The sequence below is a fragment of the Marmota marmota genome, unplaced genomic scaffold, assembly GCF_001458135.2.
Source record: "Marmota marmota marmota unplaced genomic scaffold, marMar, whole genome shotgun sequence".
NCBI classification, from domain to species: Eukaryota; Metazoa; Chordata; class Mammalia; order Rodentia; family Sciuridae; genus Marmota; species Marmota marmota.
The window spans coordinates 60,281,294-60,308,085 of record NW_026000026.1 but is presented as its reverse complement, the minus strand read 5'-3'; the positions used below and the strand labels follow the sequence as shown (position 1 = coordinate 60,308,085).

At 33.9% G+C, this 26,792-nt stretch overlaps 1 protein-coding gene across 10 annotated transcripts in view; it reads right to left on the bottom strand.

The window, feature by feature from the left end:
* Pam (peptidylglycine alpha-amidating monooxygenase) overlaps window positions 1-26,792 on the bottom strand; it is a 287,901-nt gene that overhangs the window by 216,434 nt on the left and 44,675 nt on the right. The gene's annotated exons all lie outside the window — the stretch shown is intronic.

Sequence of the window (26,792 nt, the reverse complement as noted above, 5' to 3'; positions counted from 1 at the left end):
AGACAATCCACTTCTGTGTGATAGAATCAATCATACCCTCTAGCCTTGAAAAAATGTGGCCCATGTAAAATACAACCCCATTCCCCTGCCATACCTAACTGACCACTTGACTTAAAGGAGCCCATCCAATATATCTCTGCTTGAGAATCTGAACTGGGAAAGAAGAAGCTAATTGAGTTAAAATTTCATTTAGAATCAGGGCCAAACTAACAAGGATGTGCCAAAACAAAGCCAAAAGCAACTCAAAGTAACAGTAGAGTAGGGAGGCCAGAACATCACTTTGCAAATCAATGAAGATTCATGTAGCAAAGAAGAAAAACAATTTGAAGTCAAGCAACATGCAGAGAGAGGATATGAGCAGTCTTGGTTCTTGGCTGTCCTTTTCCACCCCCTAAGTCCTAGCTCTATTTTTTCACCCTATTCTGGACAAAGTGACCTGTTCTTTTATTTATAGAAATGAGTTTTTTTTTTTTAATTTAAAATTAACAACTTTCACTGAAGCACCTTCGAAATGGAAGTAACACCTGAGCTAAGCGCCAGATGTTCAGGTAGCCATGGGAAAAAAAAAAAAAAGCATCCCTAATAGAGGATGTAGTCTGTAGGTCAACCTTGAGGCAGGAGAGAGCATGTTGAACTCTAAAAACTTGAAGTAGTTAAGTACAGCCAGAGCAAGAGAACATTGTAAGTGGGGAGGAGTGGGAATTAGATCAGAGAGGACAGCAGCCAACACACAAGGAGCTCATGATCCATGACTAGGTATTTAGTCTGTAGCCTATAGGTAACAGGATCAGATGTGTGTTGTATAGAATCATTTTGGTGGTGGACAGTGGAGGTCGGGGGCAAGTCCAAAAAGACCAGAGAAAAAATGAGTTTCTCGACAGTAGTTGTATGTGTCAACATTTTTTAAAATTCCGATTGAACCTTTGTGTATCAATATTTCTACCTTTTGGAGACTATTTTAAGGGAGAAAGAGAAGGAAAAGGAAAAGTACTTCAACTTGGTGCTAAGAAGCAAGTCAGCACAACACTTCATGAGACCCAAGTCTTACAGCTTGGTCAGCAGTATAGTTATACCATGTTCTTCCCCTTGGGCCTGATGTTTTAAAGAAACTCCTATAGCCTAAGGGCTTGTTGACTCATGAGCAAAGGCACCACCAAATGTGAGTTAGTACATCATAAAATATAGATCACAAAGGAAGCTCACACTTTGAAATACCACACAATTTCACACTTCATTTCCCCTGTTCTCATCCTCATTTATTAATTTCCCATCATAACATAAAGACATATCAAGTTTTAGTTACTTCAGGAAACATGGCACCTTTCATAAAGTCTGATAAAAGCATTAATAATTGAAGAATGACTTTGAAAGTAGGGCATCTAAGACTGGCACAATGTTTTCATGCTATTCAGTAATACAAAGGGGAAACATGCACGCTCCTGAATAAAGGGAAGCAATGGAAGTTCTGATCTTAATTAGTTTGATAACAGGACAAATCAAATCCCCAACCACTTACATGGATGGAAATGGAGCTGTCAGATTTGATGACAGTCTAGGCTTCAGACGATAAACGTCCTACCTTATCAGTAATTTCCCTTATGCACAAGTCTAGAAAGTGGACATTACATCTATAACAGCTGTTATTTTAGCAACTCACTGCACAGTGTCACTTCAACGGTATGCTTTTGATTTTTGAATATTTCTCTTTGCACACTCAAAATGTTTGTCTTCAGTCTTCATTTCAGTGTCATAAATGTCTACCAAATAAGAGCATGAAATATGCTAATATGATTTATTGGCAGAAAAGTTAAATAAGTAATATCCTTTCTTTCCTTATATGTAGATAACATACTTGAATTATAACCCAACAATGGTTTCCTTCTCTCTCACTCCATTGTCATGAAGTACAGCCTCCTAACCACATCTAAAATGCTCTTTGCTATAAGCCAGGCAAGTGCTCTACAACTAACCTACACCTCAGTCCATAAGGCATTTTAAAACTCTTTTTAATTATAAACAGCTACTCAATATTTGATCCCCAGACCATAAATGTAGTGTCACATGGGAGCTTATCAGAATTGCTGAGTCTCAGATCTCAACCAAGACTGAAGGTGGACTGGCATTTTATCAAGATCTCCAAGTTATCTTTTTAATGTCTGAGAAGTATTACTAGATATTTTGGTTAATATAAGTTGAGAAGAGTTTGACTATAATGAAGATCTGACCTCAATTTTCTTTGCTAGTCTAGAGAAATGGGCTCTGTGTCCTACATATAAAAAACACTGCCATTTACTTCAACTGTGGAACCTTCCAGAAGGTGGCACATGCTGTGGAAACAAAAACCCCAAGTTCCTCTGTTACTCATTTGCTCTGGAAACCTAGATAAGTTACCTAACTGCACTATTGAGCCTTTTGTCCTTTTCCCCTGAGTTTACAGAACTGTTTTGCTTGATTGTTTTGTTTTGTTTTATATCATTATAAACACACATACTTGGGAGAAATAATACAAAAATATCCCACACGCCCTTCACCCAGTTTTCCTCTATCTTGCATGATTATAGCACAATAGCACAACAAGGAAATTTGTTCTCCATCTTCAAAGTTTGTCATTTCAAGAATGTTACATAAATGGAATCATAAAGTGGATGATCTGAGACTGTTTTGTTTTTTCACTCAGCATAATTCCTTGAAATTCATCCAAAATTACTGCATGTAGCTCATTCCTTTGTACTGGCAGAGTCTTATTCCATGGTATAGATGTAACACAATCTGTTTAATCATTCATGGTTATTTTTGTTGTTGTTTGTTTTTTGTTTCACTTTTTGGTGCTGGGGACTGAACCCAGGGCCTCATGCATGTTAAGCATGTGCTCTACACAGTGCTATACCCGAGTCCTACCAGGCTTTTTCAGATATATGATTGACAAATATCTTTTCACAGTCCATAGCTTGTTTACATCTTCTTTCTAGGGTCTTTTGCAAGCAAAAGGTTTTAGTTTTGATGAGGTTTAGGTTCTTAATTTTTCCTTTCATGGATTATTGTTTTAGCGTCAAGTCTAAAAACTTGTCTTATTCTAGTTCCTGAAGACAAGAAGATTTTATTCTAAAATTTTCACACTTTTGCATTTGACATTTAGCTCTGGGGTCCATTTTGTGTTTTTGTATTCCCCCTTCCTTTTAATTTTTTGTTGTTGTTGTTTTTGTCTGTTTGCTTGAGTCATCAGTTTCACTGACCTTTAGACATCACATTCCACTTCTGACTTAAAACTGAGTACTTACTTCTAAGATACACTCTCAATTTAATATCAACTTTGGAAGGAGAAAAGAAAATGGTGTCCTTAAACTCAATACATACTGGATTTAAGAAACCACAGCTCTAGAAATACCAAAGTGTTTTATCTGTATTGGACAGATCACATTTGGTGGTACTCATACAAGCCCTCAGGCTGGTCGTCTCTCTAAAACATGAAACCTGAGGGTAGAACTCTGTACAACAATACCACCATCCACCAAGTTGCAAGACTTCCTTTTCATGTGAGCCTATGCTGGCTTGCTTCTTAGAACTACGTTTTCATGATTCTATGTCTTTATTTTTTTTTTCCTTCCTCTTCTTCTTCCCTTAGAAGAATCCCTAATGCTAGAATGAGAATGCTTCTAGATTCTGGCAAAACAGCCCAAATCCTAACATCGTTGTGCATATCAAATGTGGAAGTTAGGTCTCTCTTAAAGTCTAAAATAGCTTGTATATTAGTTATTTGTTTTTTCACATACTCCTAATTGTTTTGATTCAATAAATAATAGATTAATTCATTACACTGCTGTTGCTTAAGACTTAATGCAACACAGTAGTACTTAGAGTAAACTCTTAAAAACCAACTTACACAAGACCCCTTGCAATCACATATCCTTAAAAAAAAGTAAGTTAATAAATCTCTGCTTATTTTTATCTCTTTTATATATGTTTGCATATATGTGGATGTATACACACATAAATTTAGTTTGTATTTTTATGGAATCAAATTGTTAATATTTGCCCTTTGTGTTTCCTCCCATGTTTAAATCCTTCCCCTTTGAGATAACTGAATCATGGTTCTGATTCATTTCTGTCAATAACTTTTGGATCCATTGGAAATATGCTTTGTGTAAGGTATGTAACAGGAATCATTATTCATTTTTCACAGTCCCCCAACTTTTGAGTGCCAAATTAAATGCTTTCTAGATCATTCTGACACATGCTATGCACTATATAAATTAAGCCATGTTTTTTCAGATGTCTGTTTCATTGACTTATCTATTCAATTTCTTCTCAGGCTTTAATTTTATAATGAGCACATTTTGACATCTGACTACTGAAGTTCCACTTATCTTATTTGTCAATATTTTGTTGGTTAGTATTATTCCCAGCTTAATTTTTCAAAAGATTTTTAAAAGTTAAAAGATAAAGTCCTAGTGAAATTTTATGATCAACCTTCTAAATAATTTTTGGGGTGCTCTATATTTTGGCAATTCTTCTTTCATGTCTCTCAGTACAGTTAGGAAATGCAGATTCAGATAAATTGTTGAGAATGCTCCTTAAACTTGCCCAAAGCATTAAAATTCACATATTTCCTTTTTAACCTTTAAATATTTTTAAGTCTTTATGTACACTCAATGAAACCACCAAGATCAACAAAGAACAGAAAAACCACAAGCTGTTCATGTTCAGATAACTAGTTTGGGTTTGTTTTTTAAAATAATTAACAAATAATGATCCTTATGCTTCAAAGTAGAGAAACAACTGTGTGTGTGTGTGTGTGTGTGTGTGTGTATGTACATATTTGTAGACATTTGAGAATGAGCAGGTGGAGCTGGTAGAAAAAGTAAGCCTCAATTCTGGGTCCTAGAAAAACAAACAAACTGTGCTATTCTTACTCCAAGTGAAGAGGACAAATTGCATAGTAAATACAAATAAAAATATCCTGAAAAATATTAGTATTAATCGCGCCAAATACAATTTGTTAACATAAATTGCCGGAATTAGGTAATTTCACTCTAAATAACCAAATTTTAATGAAGCTTAGTATGTGCATTATTTCCAATTTTCATGTTAGTTTATTTACTATTTTTTATTAGTTGCTCGTGACAATATAATGATCTTGACATACATTTGAGTTTATTTACTATTTATAGTGACAAAAATATCCTTTAAAAAATCAACTCAATGACACACTATTCCTATACAGAAAGAGACAAGCTAATTTTTCTTCTAACTTTTAAGGTGTATCTTCTAACTTTTCAACAATTCAATGGGCTCATTTATTAAATTATTATAGCTATAAATGAAAATAGCTATCTATGATAGAGACATTTGCTTTACAGTACCCCCTTTCTTGCTCTACTTTCATCACAAGAACCCTAATTTTCAGCTGGTCACCCTGCTGCTCAATTAAAGTACATCATGCTTCAGCCTCACATCCACATAAATAAAGCCATGTGACAAAGCTTTGTCTGTATGTCCATATTTGCCATTTCTGTGCTGCTGGATAAAAGAGGCACAAGATGACTGGAGATTTAACAGCTAGATTGGACTATGGGGACAGGAGTTATAAGGATGGAAGTGTGGTAAGCTGGATAAACGCTGGGTCCCTGATGAATATACAAAAACAACATGCTAGCTTATATGCCAAATTTTTTCATTTGTGATAGAAATTAACTCTGACATTCTGAAGATGTTTTCACTTGTTTTGTTCCATGCAACTGAATGCTCTCTATGTCATATTATATTCCACTATCATTATTTTATGATTTTTATACACCATTGAGAGTGAAGACTGTGGAATCCAATGTATTATAACAATTTTGTATAGAAATTCATCTTGAAATTATCATTGATATGAAAATAAGCTAAACCCAAATCAACATATTTTCACTGAAGAATTTAAATTTTTTTTCCAAGAGGACTTGCAATACAGCTCAGAGATAGAATGCACACTTAGTATGTACAATGCTCTGGGTTTATTCCCAACACAAACAAAGAGTTAAAAGTGGAGGGTAGTTTTCAAGACAAAACAACCATTTTCTCTAAACTTCATTTTGCCAATGCTTTTTTCCCATCAGTACCAATAATTTTGAATACAATAAAGATAATCTTTATAAAATCATATGCAACATATGTAGATGATCTATCCAATCATCCTCCCTTTTAAGCAAAATCATTGAAAAATAGTTGGGCCAATATTTTTTCAAAGAAAAAATTATAATAATTATAATGTGTTTATTTTATATAAAACTACACAAATATATAAATATACTAATTTTAATTTAGATATATAGACTACTTGAATTTTTATTTTTCTTGTTTTATTGCTCTGGCTAGAACCTCTAGTACAATGGATAACAGAAGCAGTGTGAGTAAACTCATCTTATTTCTGATTGTAAAGCTATACATTTAATGAAACAAATTTCTGAGAGAGCAGGAATCTTGCTAGATATCTATCTGTAAGAAAGTCCTTTCTATTCCTAAAGACTTATCATTATGAAAGGACACTGAATTTTATCACATGCTTTTTGTGAAACCATTAAAAAATAAAGGTGTTTTTCTCCTTCAATCTGTTAAGGTCAAGAATTATTTTAATAGATTTTGATATTAAGCTACTCTTTAACTTATTGGATAAAACTTCTTTGTAATGACACATATTCTAAATACATGGCTAGACTTAGTTTTCATTATTTTATTTGAGATTTTTATACATAATTTTACAAGTAGATTTGTCTTTAATTTTGCCTTGTATTTCTTTTCTTTTTTTTTTAATGTGGTGCTGAGGATTAAACCCAGTGCCTCACACATGTGTGGTAATCTCTACTACTGAACTACAACCCCAGCCCCTCTTTCTCTGGTTTTGATATCAAGATTATGCAAGTCTTATAACAGAATCTGGAAAGCAAACATCTTTCTAGTCTCTGCATCAGCTGGTATAAAATTTGAATTGTTTGTATTTTGAATGTTTTAGAGAACATTCCTGTAAAAATATTTAGGCAATTTAGGTCTTTTGGTAAGTAAGTTTTAACAACAAATTAAATCCCTTTAATGACTATAGATCTTTTATATTTTCATTCCTTTATTTATTTATTTATTTATTTATTTATTTATTTATTAGTTAGTTCTGTTGAACTATTTTCCCAGGATTGTGTCTATGTTGACAGTTTTATTCATTTCTATGTAGTAAAAAGAGCAGTAAATTTAGAGGACCTTGGTCAAACTCCCAGTTCTATCATTTACCAGATATTTTATTCTAAGAAAGCCACAAACACACTGAAACTGTTTCCTAATCTTTAAGCTGGACATATATCTACTCTAAAGAATTCTTAGGAGTATAATTAAATGTCTGAAAGTATTATGGATTTATGGCATTATAATTTCACAATATGTTACTCTAAAATACAATTAAACAATGAAATTATTGTAACAGTGTTTTTTTTGTTATGGCTTTGGGGTAAGGGAGTTCTAACTGAATTGCAGACTCTCAGGGATATAAAAGCAGATAGTTTAAGAACCCATCATCCTCCAAACTGTATGAAGCCACCACATCACCAGGCAGCCCTCGGTGTCTTCAGAGAGAATTAGTTAAAAGCTCTTTATGTTGAGCCACAAAATCCTATTCCCAAGACCTAGCTCCTCTTTATTTATTAAAGAAAATCAAATTTCCTTCCTCTTTGATAACTTTAAAATGTTTAAGTAACCATAAAAATCCTCACTAAATGGACTACAGAAAAATATGGATTTGGAATCAAGGCAGATCTGTTTGAATAGTGGTTTTGTTTTGTGACATCTATGTGACTTTGAAGAAGTTAATTATCATTATTGTACTTTATCTGAAAATATTAAATTATCTGAGTAGTGAGATATTAATTCAATATCAGAGTTGAGAGGATTAGCTGAGACACCATGTGCATGAAGTACAGTGCTTCTATAGTGTATTTATTCCTCTTCCTTCTTCCTTTATTTCCTACCCCGGCCAACATTTTCAGGACTTTCCTTTATCCAGGTCCTTCTTAACTTGTAGATCTTGAAAATTAAATGTAAAAATCCTAGCTACAGTTTGCATATGCTGAATATCCATGAAAATAGTTCACTTTTACATCCTTTTTTTCCTGGTAGCTGATGGAATTATAAAGATGTTTCTAAGCTACACAGCTTACTGAGTTCTTCACTATTGCATTAAATTTTATTCACTTCACTTCAACCCATCACAGATACTTCAGTCCTCGATTCCCTTATCAAATGTATTTGCTGTCCCTTCTAGCTTTTAAGTATTTGATAGTATGATTAGTTTGACAGATAAAACTGAATTAATAGATTACTCTTTTCATTGATTAGCAAGTTTTGGTAAAAATTCTCAGTTATTAATCCAACTACCAGTTCTAATATTCAACCTAAGCTTCCACCACATTTTCTGCTCATGTATATTTTTTCATTAATTTAAGTAAGATCTTTATCCTCTTATTTAGAATTCTAATTACCTTTAAATGAAAATATTGACTTAAATAATAACATTTTTCAATAAGAACATGATATATGGAGTTGCTGTTTCCAAATATTGCCATAAACATTTTTTTTCATATTTTATGGTTATTACTTAAAGCTACTCTTGCTCATAAAAATTTTTCTATTTTAATCCTATTATATTTCTAAATCTAGGAAGAAATAATTATGATCTCTTTTCTTATATAGCACTACCCTGCATTTATTCTGAGATATTTACACCTCACTCACAACTATAAATTAATGGAGAACTGTACTACACTTAGAATCACACAGAAATCAAGAAAGGTATCAAATCTAAGACAGAAAATATCTTGATTTAGCAACTCCATTTTGGAAACAAAAGAGATAATCAAATGTTTGTGTATGTTTATGAGACAGAAGCAAGGGTGCATAGTCATTTAAAAATAATTAAAAGAAATTTATATTTAAGAGTCATTTTCTTTTCTAATCTTCAGTTTTACCATTTGGTTTAGAATGCAACACCTAAGAAAGCTAATACTGCCTCGGGTCTATTTGTTTAGCTACAGGTAAATATAGCTATGAGACTCTGAAAGAGAAAGTAACAAGAAGTAGTGAGAGATGGCCCATCAATTATTTTATAAATATTAAAGAAGAATGAAATTATGGCATTTGCCAGTAAATGGACGGAGCTGGAGAATATCATGCTAGGCTAATTATGTGGATACTAATTCACAGTAAGCATGGGCAGCTAGGGGAAGACTAGAGGCACTGTGGATTAGAGGGGAATGAAGGGAGGGGAGGGGTAAGGGGGTAAGGAAGGATAGTAGAATGAATCAGACATTATTACCCTATGTGCATATATAACTATATAAGTAGTGTAACTCTACATCATGTACAACCAGAAGAATGAGAAGTTATACTCCATTTATGTATGATGTGTCAAAATGCATTAACTGTCATGTATAACTAATTAGAACAACAGTGAGGGATGGGCCATCAATTATTTTATAAATATTTATTCATTTATTTAATAGTTTCCAGGTAACTATAATATATCATTCAACAAAATAAAGATTTGGGTCCTTTTATAGCTCACTTTTCTAGCAGGAAAATGAAAAATAAACACAAAAAATAAATATGTTAGTAATATAGTGTGTTAGAGAAAATTACCATCAGGGAAAAATGAAGCAGGATAATGGAGAGAGAGGTTGCAGGGTTAGGGGTAGGGTAAACTGTAGCACTTCATAGATGACCTTCCACCAAGACTCAGAGGTGATGAGGAAGTGGGCAAAGTGGATACCCACAAAGGTCTCCATGCCGATGAAAGAGCTGGGGCTAAGGAGTCTCAGGAGAAGAGTGTGCTTGAACAGCTGTGAGGAAGGCAGGTGAGATGGGTAATGAATGATGATTTGCAAAGCCTTGCAATTTACTGCCAGTAGTCTGGCTTGCATCAGAAGAGTCAACAGTCTAAGAGGGGGATGGCATGACTGACTACCTGTTTTAAAAGGATCACTTTAGCATCTTGATTGAGCAAGAACTTAGGGCAAAGGGAGTGGTGAGGTCATAGACAAGGATATTATATTATTATTTTACCTTCTTATGTTATCCAAGTGGTTTGTCCCTAGATGGTAGCAGTTCAGAAAACAAAATGTTTGGATTCTTGATACATTTTAAAGGTAGAGACAGCAGAGTTTCCTAATGGACTGTGTGTAGGAGGTGAGAGACCTAAACTAGGGATGATCTCAACAAGGAAAAGTAAAAAGGAAACAAGAAACCAATAGAGGAGGTTTTAAGACACCCAGGGAGGAATCTAGGATAGAATATTGATTAGCTCTTGTTCTTCACCCCAGCCAGGGATAATAAAACACATGACACTGTAACATGCTAAAGAATATACTCTAACAAGAGAACTGGGACTCCATTCAAAGATGCCTCTGAAGTCAGACAAGTGGTTTCAAAATAAACATACAGCATAGTGAATTCCCTTGATTTTCTTTTCAAAATGCAAAAAAAAAAGAAGACAAAAATTTCAGTAGCACATTGCAAACTTTGGAGATTGAGATCATCTAAAGCTACCAGTTGAAGATATTTTGTGTAGTAATTTTCTTTACTCTAACATTAAGCTTTATAGGTCAGAATCAAGAAGATCTATTCTGTCTTACCCCATAGTTAATGCCGTGTGTCTTGGAATGCCAAAGCATCTCTCTTTGAGAAGTGTCACATCTCTGGCTGATAGCAGCTTTGCCTTGACAGCAATGATTATAAAGCAGATCTGCTACAGAGCATGAGAGTGAGTAAAAAGGGCAAAGAAAAATGAAAATGAAGAATGGTGTGTGGGGGATATGTTAAATATGAGAGGAGAAGAAATTATTATACTATTTAATTTTAATAAATATATTCGTTTAAGGATGATGCATTTTTGTCTTACTTTAGAAAATATAGACTTGTGCCTGGTTAATTTGCTTTTCCTTTTCTCCTGTTCCAGTAAACTGATCATAGATTATTATATTTTGGCAATAGCTCTCCCAACAGAATATTTTTTAACTGCAGAAACCAGCACCCATATATATGCTTCTTCATCATCACCAGCAACATTTTAATGATGTTTATAATTCCTCTTAAAGTACTAAAGTATCTTCTCCGTAATTAATAATTTAAAATACAATAAATACAAAACCAAACAAATGAGCCCAGTGTAAGAAATCAGCATGAGAAGTAAGTTGGAACATAATGCAGTGTCTGTCCAAATGAAGCAAAGCAACATATGTTTTATGGGCAAAGCACCGGGGTGTACATTTAAAGATCTAGTGTCTAGCCAGAAATGGCAGTAGACATTTTTTTCTTCTGAAAACCTAATTATATTGCTATTAAATCATTTGTCTGATGTCTTATTGAGAATTGCATTTAAGTAGCAGCCTTCTACTCTGCCATTCCTACAACTGATTGTAGTTTTACTGGATTTGCTATATTAACATGAAAGATGAGTTTAATCTGTACTAATTCAAGAATCCCTCTCAACCCCATCCACCCACATCTCCATAACTTTTCACCTATAACCTCTGCATTTAAACACAGGACAAAGGATGCTTCCCATACTTTATTCACCAAATGCAACTGCACCACTTTTCCACCCATTAAATGCATTTCAGAAGTGCCAGGAATAAAAATACCTCTAGCCTAGAGAGGACTTCTATGGAGTTTAACTCTTAATAAATCTTTGGAATTTTGAGAAAAATAAACAATGATTCCACATGTTATGCTCAAACACAAACTTTGAAAACAAGTGGAACTGGTTAACAGAAAGCAAATGAAGTTTCACCAGGAAACAGCATCTGGGATACTAATAATATTCCATTGCTTGATTGTGGTGGTGGTTCTATAGACGCACATAGCTAGTCTCCAAAGTGAAGTATAGATAAGCATCTGCATGTCTGACATATCTCATGAATTAAAAAGTAATAACATTTTCTATAAGATCCTTAGAAACTAAAATGCCTAGGTGAATTTCTTCTGAGATTCAAGGAATTAAAGGTGATATTTCAAGGATTATTTCCAGATCTTTGATTCCATATTTATTACATATTAGTCAATCCATCACTGCCAACTCTCCATATTAAAGAGTATTTAAAGGGTGAACAACCAGAAACTCTTCCATCTTAATCAAGATTTTTAATCAAGAATTAAGAAGATTCATGATCTACGTATATCACTAATAAATTATATAAAGCAGAAACTGCAAGTCTGTCCTTTCCTCATTTTTCCTTCCTATATTTGTGTACTGATAATGAACAAAAATTTATGATGAAATAGCTATTCCCACTGAACTAACAGTAAATTAAAAACTAAACAATAAAAATCTCCTTCAGTATACAACTACAATGGTGACTGTCATTCAATGATAGCCTTAGAAGTTTAAATGTTTCTGAAACACATAAAGGAAACATAATGTCATTAAATAATCTTCATATCTTTCTCTTTCTCCACTATATTCAGCACAATTTGTCCTTTATTATTTACTAATTCATGTTTTTAGAAAGAATAATATAAAAATGTTCTTTAAATATAGCTAGCTTCACAAAAACATATTTAAGTATTTGTGTTGTTTGTATACACTATTAATTAATTAATTAATTAATTTTGGCATAATCCATACCCAAAGAACATAATGACCATTCTTTAAGGTTGCTATTCATAAAAAACGATGAAATCATATGTAGACTTATGAAGACTCTTATTCGAAATAGTGGGAAAATACACATGATGTTTGAGGTAATGACCACTAATCTTAAAAGTAGTGATACATGTTCAGTTTTTTTTTTTTTTAAATTTACAAGTAGAAATGGTAATAAACAGTGTTAAACTGTAAGAATTGGTCTTCAGGTATAGCTCAGTGGTAGAGCACTTGTTTAACATGCTCAAAAACCTCAGGTTAGATCCCCACCATCAAAAAATTAAAAGAAAACATCAAACCTGGAGGAATAAATTTAATATGATCAATTCTGTTTCATCTTAGAGGTAGGCAAAAATATAAAAGCATGGTGACTAAACCATCAATATATAATTTAAAAAATATTATTATAAAATGACATTTGAAATTTTTCTGTGAAGAAATTATAAATATCTACACTGATTTCTGTAAAGGTATGCTGCCATTAACTACAAAAAAATATTACTTAAAAACATGAGGGTTTTTTTCAGTGTTACACTATAATTTAAGGTGAACTACATAATTGATTACATTATAATGAATCACAAACATCATCAAATGACTCATCTAATTTCACTTTGCAGTCTAAAAGTGCTTATATAATTATGTTGTTTTTCTACATGTCTCCGATGTTTCTCCTGATTAAATCTAAGTGTGGTTTGGCATCATGTTCTCTTGGACTAAGAAAAATCATAAATAGTGAAAGAGAGGAAAGTAATCATTAATGTACTTTTTACATTTCATTTCATTGTCAAGAATGCATTGTTATTCAAATTAACTCTGTATATTACATTTTATGTTTTTAATTAATCATAGGTATCAGGAAAGAGAAAACTATATTTGTGGGTTAGAGCTACCAAAGGAGTAAGCACTATAAGACTAAACAATTTATTAGTCTGGCTTAAAAAATACAACACAGTTATTGAAACTAATTGACTTTTTGGCCTCTGAAACAACAAAGATGAATAGAAATTATGCTTACCTGGCATTTACTGTGGGAAAATAGGGTGCGGTGCTTTGGAAATGGGTGATAGATGGTTTAGAAGTTCAACAAATAAAAGGTGCTGTGTGGGACTAAGAGAAAGCAGTGGTGGTGGGCAGATCAGGAAAATTTCTAAAAAGCACAGTGGTTAGTGGTTCTTAACAGGAAGTAAGAAAGTGAAGATATACTAGGGAATGACAGTCTCAATATCTTTGCCATATACCTAAGGGAGGGAAAAGAGGCATAGTATCTCATTGACTTTATAAACCCTGGGTAAATGGAAAGCTCTGAAAGCATCCAGGCTTTAATGACTTTGTAGGCTACATTCAAGGATAAAACGGTGAGAGAGGGAAGAAACAATTTGTTCTTTCTTAGCATTCAACTTTCAGCTCACCTGGGAGGTGAGCTGCCTTCTTTCACCCTCCCTCCCTCCCTCTCTCTCTCTCTCTCTCACACACACACACACACACACACCTCCCTCTCTCTCCCTCCCCCCCTCTGTGTGTGTGTGTGTGTGTGTGTTTCTTTCTGGTGCAAGTACAGTGAACATTGTCATTTGTTTAAATTGTTCATTGTATATTTTCCTCATGGATGCCAAGTTTCAAGAAAGTAGGGAGCTTTCAGTTTATAGAATAACACTTGGCATATAGTAGGTACTTGATAATATTGTTATAAATTGAATGAAGACAAGAGAAAAGGAGAGAGGGAATAAGGAGAATGTAAAGATTTTTGCACACTGAAAAAGGACATTAATAGAGATCAATAAACCACTGTCTCAAATGTCACCCAAGGCCCCATTCCTTCAGCTATCCCCGAGCCATTTCCAACCCACAGTATTCTAAGGGATATTTTGGAAAGACTATCCTACCATGCTGTCCATATATCACAGAAGTGTGTCAGATTGATAGTCAGAACATCAATTGCATTTTACCAATATTACTATTTCAACTGAAAAGTGAAAAAAAAGAAAAACTTTTAACAGAGTATTATAATTGAAACCTTTAAATAAGTAAGCTTTTCAATATAAAATATCCATATTTTCAATAATCATACTTGTAAGAAAGAAATGGATTACTGTTATGTGAACCACACATTTGAATTTCTATCTTGAGCACTTAAATTTTTTCACAAACATCACTATATTAATTTGCCTTTTTTTTGCATTTTACTGCTGTTACTTTCAAATATTCAATCTCCTAGACAAATGGCAACTTGAGAACACAATTCAAAGGATATATTATTTCCCTTGACTAGAAGTGTATTTGCCCATTCAGCTTTTTTAATTCAAATTTTGAAGTAGCTGCTATATGATATATTTCTGAATACAAAATACATGCCCTGCTTTCCCAACTTCTATAACATAGAGCAATTTCTATCATCTTTCATCCTTTCTCTGAAATACTCAAAATATATTTTAAATTTAAATTAAATCATATAAAACAGCTACTTATGCTATTTTCTTTGGCATAGTTTGAATATTTTAATCGTATTCAATGCATCCTTTAGGTTAAAAGTATAATGACATGAGCCTCATTATTTAAATTTAATATGTGAAATCATCTTTGCCTAAAATATTTTGACATATACAAGGCAATACCATACCTAGTTTTCCTGCTCAACAAAACTTAAATACCTTTTGGTATTATAATTCCCTCCACATTTAAGGAGGGTGGGTATTTCCAGTGTTAGTACAGTTATTTTCTATTTCATCTTTAGATATTTGACTCCTACAAAAAGAAAAGTTGAACTTGAAAGGAGAAAATTACAAATGTTTCAGCTTATAAACAATGTCCTCTGAACAATTCACACCAATTCAATTCCAATAACAACCAAGTTTTTTCAGCGTACCAGTTTTTTCAGTGTACATCAAAGATGCACACTCTTTAATGAGTCAGGAGCTAAGTAAATTCCTTAAAGTGCACCTGAATCTCATCTCTCACACTGTTGGTTATTGCTTGGTTTGTACATATTCTCTGAGGCCAATATGCAAAATCCTGAAAAGATAAGCAATCAGCTATGTGACCCTAGGTATTCTTATAATTCTCAAAGCTATTATTCATCCAACATGTGCTACTGTGAGGGCTAAGTGTGGAGATACACACACACACACACACACACACAGTGTATAAAAATAGTATGAAAACTACAAACTGCCATATACATGCATTTTATTAAGGTTATTTATCATATTAATATTATTATCATATTATTATCTTATAATATTGTCATAGCATACTATCACTATCATATTAATATCATAGTATGAATATTAGTGACAGAGATATCTAAAAAATGTAAAACATGTAATTCTTTTTCTCTTCCCATTCCATGTAAGATTTGAACTACATGGGAAAAAATTTAGAGATTGAAAAGTGAACAGAAATGGCCTTTTTGCATTTGGTCTCTGTGTACGTTATGTGCAGCATTAAATGCTCAGTAAGGAGATAGATACCATCTTTGCATGCCCAGGGTTATTGTAATTGCCTACTAACTCATCTCCCTGCTTTTGCCCTTGTTACCTTCTAATCTGCTCTCAACACCCAGCAATCATTGTAAGCCTTTTAAAAGGCAAAGCAGTTAAAATCATTCCTCTACTTACCACTCTTCAGTGGTTTCTCCAGTACAGACTAAGATCCTGAAGCCTTACACTGACAGGCAAGGTAGAGCCTTCTCCCTTGCCCTATCCCCACACCTCTTGCTTATTTTCCTCCAGGCACAATGACCTCCTTACTCTTCTTCACGCAGGCAGCCTCCTACTTCAGGGTCTTTGTACTTGCTGTTAACTCTGCCAAGAATATTCTCCATGTATCAAAATGGTTTCCTCTCTGGCTTCACTTTGGGTCTTCACTCATCTGTCACCTTCTCAATGAATCTTCCCTGGTCCCTTATTTAAAAATTCAACCCTTCCTAAGCTCCCAGCATTCCCCATTTCTTTCTATTACTCAAAAATACTCAATTCCATTACCACATGACATATTTTATGTATTACTTAGTTCATGACTGTAAACTCTATGAGAGCAAAGATTTCTGTTTTATTGATTTCTGGCCCCTATTACCTAGCACACTGCCTGGCACATAAAACAGCATCAACAAATACTCATTAAATTATAGATACACAACTTTGACACCATATATATGGAAAAAATATAAAATTTCTCTTTTAAAAAATAAACACAAAACAAAATAAAGTAGATCATGCCTTGTGCTATATCGAAAAGTTGTCATTAAACTCAACAAATTTCCAACATATTCACAAAACTTCATTTGGTCAAATATCAAAGCAGGTTTAAAAAACATGTTTCAAATTATTAAATAAATTACATATGTCTTTGATTCTCCTCTATATAAATCAAGATTACAAAACAAGTAGGAGATATCAATGCCTCTGCATTTTTCTTCCACAAACACATAAAAATAAATTTTGTATCTTGGCCATTATACCATATTAGCACATTAAATAATCAAAATAGCTCAATGTAGAATCTGTTCTCAGAAAATATAGGTTCCTGGAGAGATAGGTAATTCAGCATCCTTCATTTTAGTATTTCTGGAATCCACTCACCAGAATGTGATAAAATCAAGTTTCTAGTTGTCTTTCAAATATTTGCACCAGTGAATCAAATATTTTTAAGAAATGTCAATTTCTTCCAGGAAATTAAAAACATGCAAAAATGATCTGCTAAAATTATAATTTTTTTTCAGAAACTGCTGCAGAATTATGAATCCTAGAATTCAACATATCTTTATGACATTTTATTTCAATGGTCATATTGGAACAGAAAAGTAGAATTGCGATTCATATGAAATTTGACCCCCTTCCATAAAATTGTGTAGCCCTGATCACCTTTGTGTAACAAGCTTTGTACTTTGTTTTATATACAGACATATTTCATCTAAGAGGGCATCATTTTCAATTAATAAATACTTGATTTAATAAGGATAAATCTCTATTTATAGCTTCATCAAAGCAAAACAAGTAAAAATATTTATAAATAACACAAGGGAAAGATATAGGCACTGGCACAATATTATCAACCACAGCCTCTAAACTTCCCTCAACAATAGGAGTTAAAGAGGAAAGGAAAAAAAAAAATCCCTTTCGAGCACCAAATGTCAAGCCAATTGCTCAACTTTTTAAATAAAATTTTCTTTTAATCTTTCTAATATTATGCCTGAAATACCACTATCTCCATTTTATAGGTAAGGAAATATTGGTCCAAGTGAAGTCACAGAGTCTTCACTTTAACTTGTTTATAGTGATAGAATGACTGAAAGAAAAGACATAAAACCAGGACTGCATGATGCAAAGCTGTTCCCCTGGTTGCTTTGCAGTTCTGCCTTCCTGTTTTGTCTGGTGTTGGTTATGTGCAAAAGTTGTGAGGTTTATAACATGTGCATGTAAATGAGTCCCCTGGGACTTATTCCTCCAACTGGTTCTTGCAGGGAATACACATACATACATGTATATGCAATTACATAGCAAATGGTGGTATACAAGAATCAAAGAGATTAGGGATATAGTTTGGGAGGAAGTTGATATGCAAGCCCCCTGGAAACTACACAAACCAGCTTAGCTTTGTCCAAAATGTGGGTTTGGTCGGTGTTGAGTTGGTGTTAAGAAGATAATAACTCCAATAATATTTTATATACTCCTTGTTAAGAGAAGAACTATTATATACTCCCAAATAATTGACATTGCTAACAAAGTATGACTCAAATACCAAGGCACTCAAAAGTTTGAAAAGTTATAATCGTGGCTAAATATGGACATTTCTGAAATTTTAAGATTATAAAGGACCACTGCACAATAAAAGTGAAAGAAATGGCCACCTCTAAAGCCTCAGTTTCAATGGAAGGTACAACATTTTAGTACTACCTGTTAATAAGGCAGTAAGGTGAAGAATGCAGATCATGACATAGGAAAGATGAATAAATGATGCTCTGAGTGTATGAGCATAACAGGGTGTACAGAGTTGGAGAGAAGATTAGTTCCTATAAAAGTGCAAATACTATCATAGAATGCCATGAAATTCAGTTAGCAACTTAACATACTTTAAAAATTGTGGGCTGGGGATGTGGCTCAAGCGGTAGCGCTCTTGCCTGCCATGCGCGGGGCGCTGGGTTCGATCCTCAGCACCACAAACAAATAAAATAAAAATGTTGTGTCCACCGAAAACTAAAAAAAAAAAAAAAAATATTAAAAAATTCTCTCTCTCTCTCTCTCAAAAAAAAAATTGTACCATATTAGCATAGTAGTAATTTTTTTTCTAGTCAAGTGAATACTGTATAGGGAAAGAGTTATCATCATTGTTGGATATTTTACTGTGTGCCAACAATATAACCAGGGAAATACACAAACTACACCCACTGGGCTTAAAAACTGTATGAAACATTGTTACACTATTCTTAACATCAAGATACTAGCAATTACTCTTAGCTATTGATAAACATATTTCTATTCCATATCCATATATATGCATATTTTGGCAATTATTTATAAATATTCAAACTAATTTCCCAAGATTTCATTCATGTTGAAATTCACCCTTAAACAAACTTATGACATTATATATTTATGCACATATATACATAAAGCTCAATAATGAAGGGTCATACCTATAAGACATGCATATTAAGATGAATTTCTCTTTCACACATCTTTTCTGTTTTCAGAAATGAATAATAAGCATGGTATTTTTAAAAAGATAATTTTCACTTTCTTTGCATATAATAAAAATGTCAGTGTCTTAATTTTTCATGCCTACATAATGAATTACAAAGTTATACAAATGCATTCAATGTGAAGGTTTCCATGAGGATTATGATAAAATGACTAGAAGAAATAAAAATGAGATTAGAAATTTTAAAAACTAGTTTCTTCTTGTTTTGGTCTGCTTTGCATCACTGTAACCAAAATACCTAACAAGAATAACTTAAAGGAAGAAAAGTTTATCTAGGGGTTATGGCTTTAGAGGTCTCTATCCATAGATGGCCAACTCCATTGCTCTGGACCCAAGTTGAGGCAGAATATCATCAGGGCAGGGTGTGGTGGAAGGGAGTTGCTCCATTCATGCATGGCAGCATGAAGCAGGGAGAGAAAATTCAGAAGAGGCTATGGGGTAAATGTACCCTTCAAGGGCATGCCTCCAGTGACCAAACTTTTCCAGTCACACGCCACCTGCCTATGGTTACCACCCATTCAATACATTCAAACTAGGATGAACTGATGAGGTTACAACTCTCATAATATAACCATTTCACCTCTGAATATCTCTGCATTAAGAGAAGCTTCATATTCAAACTAGAACATTCTGACTCTAGCACCCCAAAACCCTCATAAAGCAAAATGCTTTTAGTTCATCTCTAAGAGTCTCATAGTGTTAACAGTTACAGCAATGTCCAAAAGCCCAAGTCTAAAGTCTCTTCTGACACTCAATACAAACTCTTGGCTGTGAACCCCTATAAAAATCAAAAGCAAGTTGAATATCTTCAATATACAATTTCACAGAGTAAACATTTCCACTACCAAAAGGAGGAACAAAGGCATTGAAAGAAGGGATAGGCCAAAGCAAGGCTGAAATCCCATGGATGAATGGGTCCCATAATCCCACCCAGCATGTAGAAATCATGGCTTCAATATGTTATTTCCAAAGGGATGCAGCTATTCTGCCCCTTTGGCCTTGCTGGTTGCAGTGCACATGCCCTCTTTTTTAGCCTGGCTCTTTCCAAAGCCAGCAGTCTTTCTCAGCAGACAGTACACACTACTGGGATTTCTTAATTCCTAGGGTTTCCATTCCATTCCAGCTTCACCTTTATAGTTTCATGCATCACTCTCTTAGTAGCGGCCCACAAGGAATCTAATCCTGCTACACTTTGCCTGGCCTCCTAGGTTTTCCTCTGAAATGTCAGTGGAAGTGTCCATGAGCTTTTAACTTTAGAATTCTGCATTCCTGCAGAACTAGCACCACTTAAGATGACATTAAATTCTGCTGCCAGCTTCTGCAATATTTAGTTCCCCCAGAATCATGGCTGCAGGAGTTTTTGAGTGCCTGCACAATTCAGCATGGTGAAACAACTTTCTAGGTCCTCTGGGCAAATAGGCATCCCCATGACATCTTCTCAAAGGGATATTTTTTTTCCCCTACTATATCCTTGATATGTGTGTGGTCTTGCAAATTCATGAGGTGCCCTCAAGGATCTTTTCTATTGTCTCTGTGCAAAATCCGTAGCATCTCTTTAAGGGTTAAAATTTTTTCAACAAGCAAAACTTCCTTGGTCCCAGTTTTACATATACTTTTAAAATCATTTGGTTCTGCTTTCTGCTCCTATTTCTCACAGTAAACCTGGCTAAAAGTTGCCATCAATATCCATGCCACCGACTGAATGCTGTACTGTCTTGAAAATTTCCTCCACCAGATTAATTAGTCCATCACCTTTAAATTCAGCCTCACATAAAGTCTCAGGACATGTGCAAAGTATAGACACATTCTTGCCAGAATATAACACAAGTGGCCTCCAGTCCAGTACCTAATAGAGCCCTCATTTCCTCTAAAACCTTATGAGCAGAGTTTGAATTCTTATTGTCATTGTGGTCTTCTGAACTCCAACTGGAATTACCCATGTAAGCTCCATTTACAACCATTTGAAGCTTTTCTACTCTGAATTTCCCAAATTTTCAAAATTCCTTCTGCCAACCAACTTGAAAGGCTTATGAAACACACGGTCAGTTTAGTCACAATAACAATCCTACTCATGCTACAAATTTCTGTTTTAGTCAGCTTTGCATAATAGTTACCAAAACCAAAACATCCAAAAAGAACAACTTTAGAGGATGACAAGTTTATTTGGGATTCATGATTTCAGACGTCTCAGCCCACAGACAGCCAACTCCAATCCTCTGGGCCCAAAGTAAGGTAGCACATCATCAGGGAAGGGTGTGATGAAGGGAAGCTGCTGCACTCATGGTAATAAGGAAGCAGAAAGGGAGGTGTGGGGAGGGAAGTTAAAGCCTTCCATGGCACATCCCTGGTGACTTACTACTTCTAGCCATGCCCCACCTGTCTACAGTTACCATCCAGTCAGTACATTCAAACTAGAATGGACTGATTAGGTTAAAACTCTCATTCCACCCTTGAATATTCTTGCAATGACTAGAGCTTTGAGGAGATGATACCTCATATCCAAAACTCTTAACACTACTCTAGAATCTGCCACAAACTAGCTATATGACTTTGATCTCATTCAACAATGTTATGTCTACTGCCTCTAAGCAGCTGATATCCTTATTAATTATGATGATGTGAAAGTTGAGATTTATTATTCTTCCCTGGATTAGTAACTTAACCAATATGAACTTCACATTCTAAATTGTAGATAGAGTTGGCTTCTGAGTTACCTCCTTGATCTCAAATACTCTAAGATTAAAAAAAAAAAAACAAAACAGAGGTTGAATGTCTAATAAAAGAACTGTCTCTATAACATTTATGACACTCTGTTAGGCCCTCCATTTTTTTTTCAAAGCAAAAATTCTTACTTTTTCATGTACAGCATTCTTAAATGATAGAAGACAAGCACTGTTCAGCAATAGGCAATATACCAGAGGAAACAGGCATGGGCGAAATTCTTAGCAACTTGGGCATTTGATCATTTGACAGTATCAGATCACAGATTATGGTGTTAATTGGCTAAGATGATTTAAATACTCCTTTTGAAATCTTATTTTTAATATTATCAAATCTCCCATAAACAACTCCACCACTATAGTTTAATATTTCTAGGATATCTTTATAACAAAGGAAATTCAAGGATTGAAGATCTAGGAGAAAAGAATCTTGGAAAATAGTGAACAAATAGTTCTATATCTACAAAATCCCTGACAAGCTCAATGAACAATGATGAAGGTGTCCAACAATATATTTTGGTGGTGAGGTGCCATTTCCTGTGTAAACTATTGCGGTTCAGTACAGTGGCAAAATGAGCAACAACCCAGCAGACAAAAGTGCTATAAAAAGATTTAACCAAGGCAATAAGAACCATACCATTTCAATTTTCTCATAGGGAAAGATAAAGAAAAAAAAAAGATTATTTTTTGGGGGGGATGGGGAGAGGGGGTTACCAAGGAATGAACTCAGGAGAACTCTAACCACTGAGCAACATCCCCAGTCCTGTTTGGATTATTTTATATAGAGACAGGGTCTCTCTGAGTTGCTTAGCTAACTTTGAACTTGTGATCCTCCTGCCTTAGCTTCCTTAGCTCCTGGGAATGCAGGCATGCACCACCACACCTGACAAGATTCTGACTTTTAAGTGAGAAGACAGGGATGCAGATATCAATAATAACAGTCCTAGGTAATATTCAAAATGTTTAACAACTGTACAATATTGTTAAAGATCTTTCAGAATGAATGAAATTCATAAAATCTGTACATCGGTGCATGGCAGCTGGACATATGCTTCATGAGTTCAATATCTGGTATTAAAAAAAAGAAATATTTACCTAGAGAAGGTAGATTGAGAGATATCTATATATGTTTTCAGATTAACCCAATATCAATATTGACCCATTTACCTAGTAGACCATAAAGGCTCAAAAACAGGGACTGGTATTCTTTCTAGATACTGAAATTTCTAAAGGTAATACACAAAATCACTAAAAATGTGATAAAAGTCATACTGAAAATTATTTCTCACAATTTCCTAAAAACATAAAGCTCCTATTTGCTCATATTTGGTTCTTTTATTTAAAGATTACATATTAAAGATCCCAAACAGATATTAATTTTTATGAATATATTCTCAAAATTTAGTAATTTGAATTGCTAATTACAACCATTGAAAGCTTGAGTATCCAGAAAGAGTTTGCAAAAATGACTCTCAGCTAAATTTTAGAGAACCCACCTCTATCGCAGGGTTGCATCATTGTGTTAGAAATTGCTCATTTTATTGAGTGCTTAGTGTGGTCTAAGCTCTTTGGATTGTTATATATCTTGGAATCTTTCAAATAACTCTATGAGGTAGGGACTTTTTGAAAATGCAGTTGATTAAATTATATATATTGTGTAGGCCTAGCTGGAGAGGTGTATCATACTAATTTAGAGATTACATGGCTTAGTCTGTTTTGTAGAATAAATAGTGAAAAGCAAACAACCATTACCAAGGCCACAGCAACAGTCAGCATATATTCAGCTCTAAACCCAAACCTCCTACATTTGCATTTCCCATTCCATCTATCATGAATTTGGATACTAAACTTTATAGAGTATCTTGTATATGCCAGACATAGCTAGGTACAGGGGGATCCCATATAATCTCACTACTGCCCTAGATGTATACCACCAACCCCACTTTATAGATCAGAAAACTGAAAGAGGATAAGTAACTCATACTAGTCTGAGAGAGCAGGGAGTAGATAAGGGCTCTGATGTTGAAGCCAGTGTTCCCTGGAGTGCACCTTGTGGTCTCTACAGTACAATGTTCAGTTCTGACCAGAAACCAGCAACATAAGGTGAAACTATGGTCAGTACAGTATATCTAAGAAGAATGGAAAATAAATAGGACATTTAGAAAGAACTGAGAAGAATTTCAAATGAAAAAATTAGATATCATGTAAAATTTTACACTGCAACAATATTTGCTTTTTGTGTAAATACTTGGTACAGTCATAGAGTGGTTTTATATTAAAATCATAGTAATCTTCAAAAGATAATAAAATTTTTATTTTACATTTTGCTGGAATCCTAGTTATTAAAAATTTTTTTTCTGAAAATGGACTTGGCATATTTAAAATTTATAGACATTTGCTTAAAATAGTGATATTTATAATGTTTAGTAATTATTCATATTATGAAGATATAATTAGAAATAAAGGGAAATATTAGAATATAATCAGGAATGTGTGATGAACAAGTCTGCTAAGATTTTATCTTGCTTTATATTTACAGATATGCTGTAATGTCACAGCATATCTGTAGTGTCCCTCTGGGAAAGTAAGAGATGTCTTTCTGAAAGATGGTAGAAAAGAGAAAAAACAAGTAGTTCCTGCCTTTATTCCTTGTATGTTGAATTCTTCCCAAACTAAATGGCTCAGAAGTTTTTGATTATCAGTCAATATGCTTAAACTGAAAATAATTAAATGTTGGAAATGTAAAATAGTATAGAAAGTTCATGAGGCCCTACTTAAACAACTATTTAATAAGAATTTGATCATGTGGCTGTATCTGACATATATCAAAATTAGTAGCTTTTCTCTGTATAATCAGAAGTACAAACATTCTTATAAATCTTTTATTTTATTTTATTTTTGGTACCAGGAATTGAACTCAGGGGCACTAGACCACTGAGCTACATGTTCAGCCCTATTTTGTATTTTATTTAGAGACAGGGTTTCACTGAGTTGCTTAGTGCCTCGCCATTACTGAGGTTGGCTTTGAACTCATGATCCTCCTATCTCAGCCTCCTGTGTCACTGGGATTACAGGCATGCACCACCGCACTCGGCCATCCTTATAAATCTTAACTGACGATAATAATGAAGTTATAAAATACTAAGAAAAATATTTAACAGGAAACAACAAAGCCAAAAAAAAAATCAGTCTTTTTTTTTAATGGTTCCAAGAATTGAATCAGGGCCCTTGTGAATACTGTGCATGTGTTCCACAGAGCCATATCCCCAACCCATAAAATTAATCTTCATAATTAACATAAAACAAGTCTTAAACTTAACATTTTTTAAAAAGCACTAAAAAGTAAGGATATTAAAAAGAAAACTTTTCATTCATGGCTGAATGGCTTTTAAAAGATTCTTCATATCACAGTATTCTAAACTCAAGTTACTTATAACATTGCTTCAGTGATACTGTCATTGGAGAATAACGATGTAGAACAGCTAATTTTAACTTTCTCAAGACTGAATCCTTCCTGTGAAAATCTTTGAACTTCCTAACCTAGCAGACAGAGAGAGGTATGAGGTCTGCATGTTCTATTCCAAGAGTGGCAGTTACAATGTAAGACCTGTCAAGGTGCATAATATTACTAGCTACAACATTTAGAAATAAATTTGTATCTTTCAGAATTGTAGTCCCAACAGAACTGTTAATCCCATTACCGAAAGAAAGGTTTAAGGCTACCTCTAAATGGACTGTGCGATCCCAAGTGCATCTCAAATATGTTCTGTAGAGAGGGCATAGCTCATAGTGTCCTCAAATATGTTTTCCTTTCAAAATTTTAAAAATTCTATTCAATGTTATGCAAGAGGATCATAGAAGCTCTTCCTGCTTTATATAAAATATGCCATCAAAATAATCTATAATTAATTGTTATCAACTATAATAAACTGTAAATGAAAGGGCCATGACTATCTATTCCTCTTCAAGTCCATTATATCAGAAAGATTAAAAACATTACATACAAAGGGAACATTATCTGTATAAGGAGAACATATCTCATTCTGCACAAATATCTGGCTTAAAGATTATCCTTATTTATAAGAAAGTATGTGAAATAACAAGCTTTCATACAGAAATAAATACTGGAATCAGCTTTAAATGACTTTTTTTTTAGAGAGACAGGGGAGATAGATAGAGAGAGAGAGAGAGAGGGGGGGGGGGAATTTTTTAACATTTATTTTTCAATTTTTGGTCGGCACATCTTTATTTTAATGTGGTGCTGAGGATCGAACCCAGTGCCCCACGCATGCCAGGTGAGCGCATTACCGCTTGAGCCACATCCCTAGCGCTTTAAATGACTTTTTAAAACATAAGATTTTATTATGTCATTTAAAATCTCCCAATGACACTAAGCACATTTGTAGAGATTTATTAAAAATAATAATATAACTAACATTTATTGTCTTCTTACCCTTCAGCAGTTTACAAAAACTGTACTCTTATTATCCTCATTTGATAGTTGTGAACAACAAGTCTTTACTGAGTTAAGTGATTTTTCTGAGACTACAAGGCCAGAAAGCTGGCAGATTCCTAAATAAAACCCAGGTTTTACACAGCCCAAGTTAATTTTATAACAATCTCATTTAATAGTCATAAAATTCTTGACTGTAGAAAATAGTATATTTTTTCACATATATTTTCATACATATTTGGTTTTTCTCTTTTCTACCATCTTT